Source organism: Octodon degus, unplaced genomic scaffold (assembly GCF_000260255.1).
Source record: "Octodon degus isolate 3935 unplaced genomic scaffold, OctDeg1.0 scaffold00168, whole genome shotgun sequence".
NCBI classification, from domain to species: Eukaryota; Metazoa; Chordata; class Mammalia; order Rodentia; family Octodontidae; genus Octodon; species Octodon degus.
In genome coordinates this window covers 4493465-4501382 of record NW_004524744.1, presented here as the reverse complement: position 1 = coordinate 4501382, position 7918 = coordinate 4493465, and the positions used below count along the sequence as shown (strand labels likewise).

The 7918-nt window shown below is 37.3% G+C and overlaps 1 protein-coding gene across 1 annotated transcript in view; it reads right to left on the bottom strand.

Moving 5' to 3' along the window:
• The window catches only part of CUNH4orf22 (chromosome unknown C4orf22 homolog), a 933771-nt gene that overhangs the window by 37029 nt on the left and 888824 nt on the right, over positions 1-7918 (bottom strand). The gene's annotated exons all lie outside the window — the stretch shown is intronic.

The window sequence follows — 7918 nt, the reverse complement described above, 5'->3', positions numbered from 1 at the left end:
TTGTAGTGTTTATTTTAATTAATTAATTAATTTTTATTTATTTGATACACAGTCTCACTACACAGTTCAGACTCATAGTAATCCTCTTGTCTCAACCTTCCCAGTGCTGGGATTTTAGGCATGTGTCACCACACCAGGTCTTGAGCCTGCAAAGCAAGACTAGGCTTCTAAAACCAGCACAGTACACAATACCAGGGATCGACCTTGGTTCCTTGTGCTTGCCAAGCAGGCACTAAGACAGTCAAGCAATCTCCCCAGCCCTGTAGTTTTTATTTGTATCAGTTTCCTCTGCTCCAGTTTCACCGTTGTTTTGCCCTCTATTATCCTCTTCCTTCCATTTGAGTGAAAGGATTTGATTGTATAAACTTACTCTGAGTTATATTGATTCTTGAAGCATCAGTATTACCACTTCTATGCTATTATCTAACAATGTAATATGTTTACCCTCAATTTTTCAATACTTGGGACTAACTGAATAGGTTTTATATCTAGATAACTAGGATGGGATAGATTTGTGTGAACAGTTTGTTCTCATTCCCTATTATTATTTTATGGCCAAAAGGTGAAACATCTGCCCTTTCTGAGACAAAGAGTAAGGAAAAAACTTTTTCAGCCATTTCTGTGTGTGAGAGTTCATTAGAGGCAGAATTTTGGAAGAATGCACAATGACTCTCTGCACTGGGAGGTGAGAGCATCCAGTATAAAATCAAAGGGCTAGAGCTCATGGAAGTTTTGTTGAAGTTTGTGTCTGAAAGCTAAAGGTCCTCATGAGTAGACAGAAATCTGTACTAGAAGCCTGAAAAATCTATACCCAACATCCAAAAGAAATGGCAAATACCAGAGGTTTTCTGAGGTGCAAAATACAGACTTTCTCCTTTTTATTCTGTCCAAGCTACAAGCATATTGGTTGCTGACATGCCCATCCAGGGTGGGTCACTCCTCAGTTTGCAGCCTGTGTGTCAGTCATCTACAGACATATTGGAACTGTGCCCCACTAATCCTTTAGGTGTTTCTTAATCCACTCAAATTGACATATCACAATTAACATCACACTGTATTACACAGTCCTCCTTGAAGAAGCAGAAAGAGCCATCTGATTGGTGAATTGAGAAAAGAAGCAAAACATTCATTCTCCTTTAGGTCCTTTAGTCTTCATGAATGACAGTTACCATGGCAAGTCCAGCGCCTACTAGGTAAACACAGGGGAAGGGGAAGTGCCAATGGTTTTGATGATAAATTCATTTCAGTAGTGAAGTATTTGCAGCTGACTTATCTCTGCATCCACCAAGCTGAGTTTTTAAATTTAATTTAATCCATAAGAAAGAAGATAATCTGGGAGATTGATAGATTAGAATGGAGGACATGGCATGATTTTCAATTAGACATATATGTCTTTCCAAATAATTGTTTATGAGATACATAGACGTAGATTATTTGAGCATAATTCTTGAACCATACCTATGCTTAAGGAGGCATAGTTTATATCATACATTTCTATCTTGCTGCTCAGACTTCTGATTAAAACTGGGAATCCAGGTAGATTTCAATAAAAATGCTCCCTACATTGAAAAGTTAATTACCATAGCATGCACCACTTTTGAAGAAGCAATTTAGGTCATTTGACAACTTTTATTCTCCACTGGGGTGAAAGTGGGCTTCATTTCCTGTGCCAATTCTAACAGCTAAGATTGCTAGTGCAGCCAAATCTTGATGCTGGGCTGTTTGGAAATTGTTCAAATTTGGCATTCTATGTATTTTGATGCAAACATTTGCTCTTCTACTCACTGTTGGGTAAACAAGGTACAAGCTAGAACTTGTAGGTGTTGATTGCATCTCAGCTTACTACACTTTCCAGCCAAAGCAATTTGCTGTATACTCCCTATTTTCAGTATTCATCATTCCTCCTGGAATCAATTAACAAGGAGAACTGAGGCACTATGTGAAGATAACTAACAATTACAGCTATGAAACACTCTACCATGTGCTCAATACTTACACAATACCTTCAACTTGTCTCATTTTTACTTATCACTAATTCCATCAGATAGGTATAAAATGACCTATTTGCACATGCAGATCCCACAGGAAATGATGTCCCCTAATGCTAACATTAGCCCCTGACCTCAGAACCTGCTTTGTCAAGCACACACTCTTTTTCTCCCACATACTATTGGTTGTGGCCACATTCTTTTGCAGGTAATAGAATCTGTTCACTAGAACGCAAATCTTTACCTTCTATTTGGCTAGAGGTCTAGACTACAACTCAAAACTTTCTTGCCATGCAGCTACATAACAGGAATTTAGGTAGTGGAATACAAGCAGCAGTGCTGTTTGCCACTTCTGGCTTGAACATATCAAAGCCTCGGTGTTCTTTTCTCACTCAACCAGCTGGGAAGGAGATGACAAAATTGGAAGCCACGTGTCATAGGGGTGTGTGGAATGTGAGGACTGAAGAGCTGAATTTATGGAAAAGACACTAGTTTAAAGGACTTACTAGGACGTCTAAGTTGTTTGAAAAAAGAAGTAGTATATTACACATTATTGTTAAAACAAAAATATGGATAAATGATTGTTTGACATTATCTGCCAATGCATTCTTCCTTCAAGCAATGATTTGTGATGCTTTATTTTAATATACACTATTTCAAGTGATAGTATATATTTCTAGGCTTTTTCTATGTTCACGTTGGGGGCTTGCCTAATGGCTCAGTTGTTTGAAGCACCCTTTGGGCAAATGCAGTCAGGCGCAGGGGACAGTGGTTCAATCCCCATCCCCACATGCTGCACCAAACCCGCCCTTAAGCAGACAGAACTAGCCAAAAAAAAAAATCCTTCTTTGTGTTCATGTTTATAACAGTACTAAATAGATGAATTTGAGCTTTGGGGACTATTTAGTATTGTACAGATCAAAATTTAAAGTGTGAATCTTACAAAAATAATAATTCATTTTTCCAACTTGCTAATTTTGTTGTGTTGAATTTTACATTGTTTCATTTCCTGTAATCATTTGAATTTGCATTATAAAGATGTTAATCTTTAAAGAATAGAGTCCTAATTAGCAGAGTAACACATATTAATTCAATGAATTAATTTATTTAGAAGAAATGATTGTTACTTTAATTCAATATTTAACAACTTATCAAGATAAGAATTTTTGCCAGCTCCCCTGTATCCACTGGAACTCTCCGGACCAAGCCCAGTCATGCCACATCAGTGAGACCCCTCCAACCCTCCAAAGCCCACTGAAGGACACCAAATGAGTGAGAACTTCTGCTGTGATCTTGGGATCCCTCCCAACCCAGGCCAACCTCAGGCCTGGTGAATATGTGGGAGAGCTTCTGGCTCCCCTGAGCTCACTGAACCTCTGTGGACCAAGCCCAGGCATGCTGCATGAGTGACACCCCCTGCACTCACCGGACCCCTCAACACTTCTTGAGGTCCACCCAAGCCCGTTGAGTGAATGAGAACTTCTGTCGTGCTCTAGAGACTTCCCAGACCCAGCACAAGTCCAGGCACTGCAAATGTGTGGGAGAGCTTCTGCGCTAACCTGCACGTCCTGGACTCTCCAGACGGAGATCAGGCCTGGCATACAGGCCCAGGGTGAAACTCTGCAGCTGAAGTTCCTTCAGAGAGACTAGGGGCCAGAACCACCCAACTAATACAGGACCTGAACATCTTTACAGAGGGGCAAAACAGGTTCACTTCCAAGGGCTGCAGCAGGAAGGAGCAGAGCACAACAGCTCGATCCAAGCCAGGCACAACTGGATGAACTGAAACTTAATAGATCTACACCTGAATGTCACTAGGTGCTAAGGTTACAACTGCAACAAAGCTCTACACAAAAGGTCAGAGGTCAGTGCTATAGAAAATGACAAAGAGAAGGAGTAAAACGCAATCTCAGGCTTTGAGCTAACCCAGAATAAGTGCAAAGGACCCTAGCACAGAAGAAATTGGGAATCACACAGGTGAAATATCTGAATCAATAGTGTCTGAAGTAAAAGAAATAACTGCAGAAAGGTATAGAGTAACTCAGATCAGAAATAACATCTGAAATGAAAAAAGAAATCTCAATTAATAGCATCTGAAGTAAAGGATCAAATGGAGAAACATATAGCGGAAATCAGATCAGAGATAATATCTATAATAAAAGAATTAATAACTACATCTCAAGAAGACACTGACAAAAAATAGAGGACATTAGGAAAATGATAGGATCCTTGAATGAGCAATATAGGAAATAAATAGATTGCATGAAACTGAGTCAAAGAGATATACAGTAACTTAAAATCTCAATCACAAACCTGCAAAACTGTTTGAGTGAAAGTGAAGATAGAGTTTCAGTACTTAAAGATGCTGTCACAGCTAGTGAAAAGGTGAGAAAAGATCTCTTAAAAATAACTAGGATGCAGGAAAAACAATCCATCACCTACAAGATGATGCAAAGATGAACAATGTGAGACTAATAGGCATCAATGACAAAGAAGGAGTCAATACAAATGATATAAAAAGAATGTGGATGGAAAAATAGCAGAAAACTTCCCAAATATGAGGAAATAATCTGATATTCAGGTAAATGAAGCATACAAAACTCCAAATAACTTCATTCTAAATAAAAACACAATGAAACATATAATAGTGAAGATCCAAGAAGTTCAGCAAAAGAATAATATAGTGAAAGCCACTAGAGAAAATAAACAGATCACATTTAAAGGTACACCCATGAGAATAACAGTAGACTTCTCTTCATATAACATGAAGGCAAAAAAAGCATGGAGCAGAATACTTCAAGTCCTCTATGAAGACAAATTCCAGCCCAGACTACTACACCCTGAAAAACTCTCTTTCAAGTTTGATGGAGAAGTGAAATACTTTCATGACAAAGAACAACTAAAGAATTACATGACGACAAAGCCAAGCCTACGTAGATCACTAAAAGATGTTCTAGAGAGGGACCAAAATGATCAGAACTCCACAAACAAGAGAAGAAACTAACTAAATATGGAAAACAATTAAACACAGGACAAAAAGGAGTAAACAACAGCAGGTAAATAACATGTTGATCATAAGTCAATACATCTCAATTATAACCATCAATGTAAATGGACTCAATTCACCAATAAAAAGAAACAGACTGGCACAGTGGATTAGAAAACACAATCCAACAATCTGCTGTATATAAGAAACACACTTAACACATAAAGAAATTTATACACTGAAAGTCAAAGGATGGAAAACAATACTACATGCACCAGCATCTCAGAGAAAAACAGGAGTAGCAATCCTGTTCTCAGACAGTCTCAACTTCAAACCAAGAATGATCAAATGAAATAAAGAAGGCCACCATACACTGGTTAGGGGCAAAATAAAAGAGGAAGGGGTAACACTCATAAATATGTATGCACCAAACATGAGAGCACCAAACCATGTAAGACAAATCTTAATGAACATGAAAAGTATAATATGCAATACCACAATCTTTTTTTTTTTTTTTTTTTTTGCTCTTGCCAAAGAAGCAGTTATTCTACTGAGCCATCTCCCTGGCCCGAAATACCACAATCTTAACAGGAGACTTTAACACCACCTTATCACAAAAACATACGTCAAGCAGACAAAAAATTAGCAAAGTAGCGGAAATCAACCACAGCTTGGAACAAATGCACTTAGTAGACATACACAGAGTGTTCCACCCAACCACAACTCAAAAGACATGTTATTCAGCTCCACATGGGTCATTTTCTAACATAGAACACATACTAATCCATGGGTCATGCTTAAGTATATGCAAGAAAACAGAAATTATTCCGTGCATATTATCTACCGCAGTGCAACTGGAAATAAATGACAAAAGAAACCAGAATCCATCCCCCCCCACACAAATACATGGAAATTGAGCAACACTCTCCTCTGCAACTAATGGGTCATAGATGAAATTAAACAAGTAATTGAACAGTATGTACAATTAATGAAAATTCAAGCAGAACTTATCAGAATTTATGGGATGCGATGAAAGCAGTTCTCAGAGGGAAATTTATAGCTGTGAATTAACACATTAGGAAAACAGAATGGGAACAAATAAATACTCCAATACTGCACCTCCAACATCTAGAAAAGGAAGAGCAAATCAAACCCAAAGCCCAAAGACAGGAAGAAATCAAAAAGATTAGAGTAGCTATTAATTCAATTGAGATGAAGAAAATAGTTCAAAAAATTAACAAATCAAAAAGCTGGTTCTTTAAAAGACTAAATAAAGTTGATAAGTCCCTAGCTAACCTCATCAAAAAGAGGAAAGAAAAAAATCAATTGCAAGCAAGAAGGAATGAAAAGGGCATAATCACCACAGACACCATGGAAATTCAGAAGATTATCAATAGCTACTTTGAGAATCCTTACTCTCACACAATAGAAGACACAGATGAAATGGACAGATTCCTAGAAATGTACAAATTACCAAAACTGAATCAACAAGATATAACCACCTCAATAACCCAATAACAGCCAATGAAATATGAAACATAATAAAAAAAAGCCTACTGACAAAGAAAAGTCCAGATTCTGATGGATTCACAACTGAATTCTACAAGAATTTTATGGAAGATATAGTCTCTATACTTCTTAAACCCTTCAATGAAATTGAAAGGAGGGAATCCTCCCAAAATCATTCCTGGAGGCAAGTATTATACTGATATCAAAACCAGGGAAAGACACAACTAATAAAGAGAACAACAGGCCAATCTCCTTCATGAACATAGATGCAAAAATCCTCAATAAAATCCTAGCAAACGGAATACAGCAAATCAACAAGAAGATCATACACCATGACCAGGTAGCATTCATCCCAGGGATGCAAGGATGGTTTGATATTCAAAAATCTATAAATGTAATACACTATATCAACAGAGTGAAATCTGAACATCACATGACCATCTCAATTGATGCAGAAAAGGCTTTTGACAAAGTCCAACACTCATTCATGTAAAAAGTCCTACAGAACACTGGAATAGATGGATTCTACTTCAATCTGATAAAAGCCATCTATGATAACCCAATGGCTAACATAATTCTAATGAGGGAAAAACTAAAATATTTTACTCTCCAATCTGGTACAAGACAAGAACGTCCTTTATCATACCTCCTATTCTATATATTTCTGGAATCATTAGCTAGAGCCATTAGACAAGAGAGAGACATAAAAGGAATAAGAATAGGTAAAGAAGGAGTTAAATTATCTTTATTGCAAGTGACATGATACTTTACTTGGAAGACCCAAAAATCTCCACCAAGAAGCTACTAGAATTGATAAAGAAATTCAGTAGCATAGAAGGATACACAGTCAATACCCAAATGTCAACATCATTCCTCTTCACAGATAACAAATATACTGAGAGGGAAATTAAATAATCAATACCTTTTACAATACCATCATGGACAATGGAATACCTTGGAATTAATCTAACTAAAGAACTCAAAGATTATTTCAAGTAAAATTACAGCAGTCTGAAAAAAAGAGGTTGTAGAGGATTTCAGAAAATGGAAAGATATTCCCTGTCCTTGGATAGCAAGATCTGACACTGTGAAAATGGCCACATTCCCAAAATTGTGGTACAGATTTAATGCAATCCCTATCAAACTACAACCAACATACCTAAAAGACCTAGAGAAATCATTCCTAATTTTTTTTTGAACCAGAAAAGACCTAGAATAGCAAAGGCAATCCTGGCAACAAATACAAGACAGGAGGCATTACAATTCCTGACTTGAATCTATACTACAAAGCTAATGAGATAAAATAAGCATGGTACTGACAAGAAAATAGACCTGAGGAGCAATGGAATAGATTAGAAGATGCAGAAGCCTCTACAAACACACTAAGCCACCTCCTTTTCAACAAAGGGGCCAAATATACTTACTGGTAGGGAGA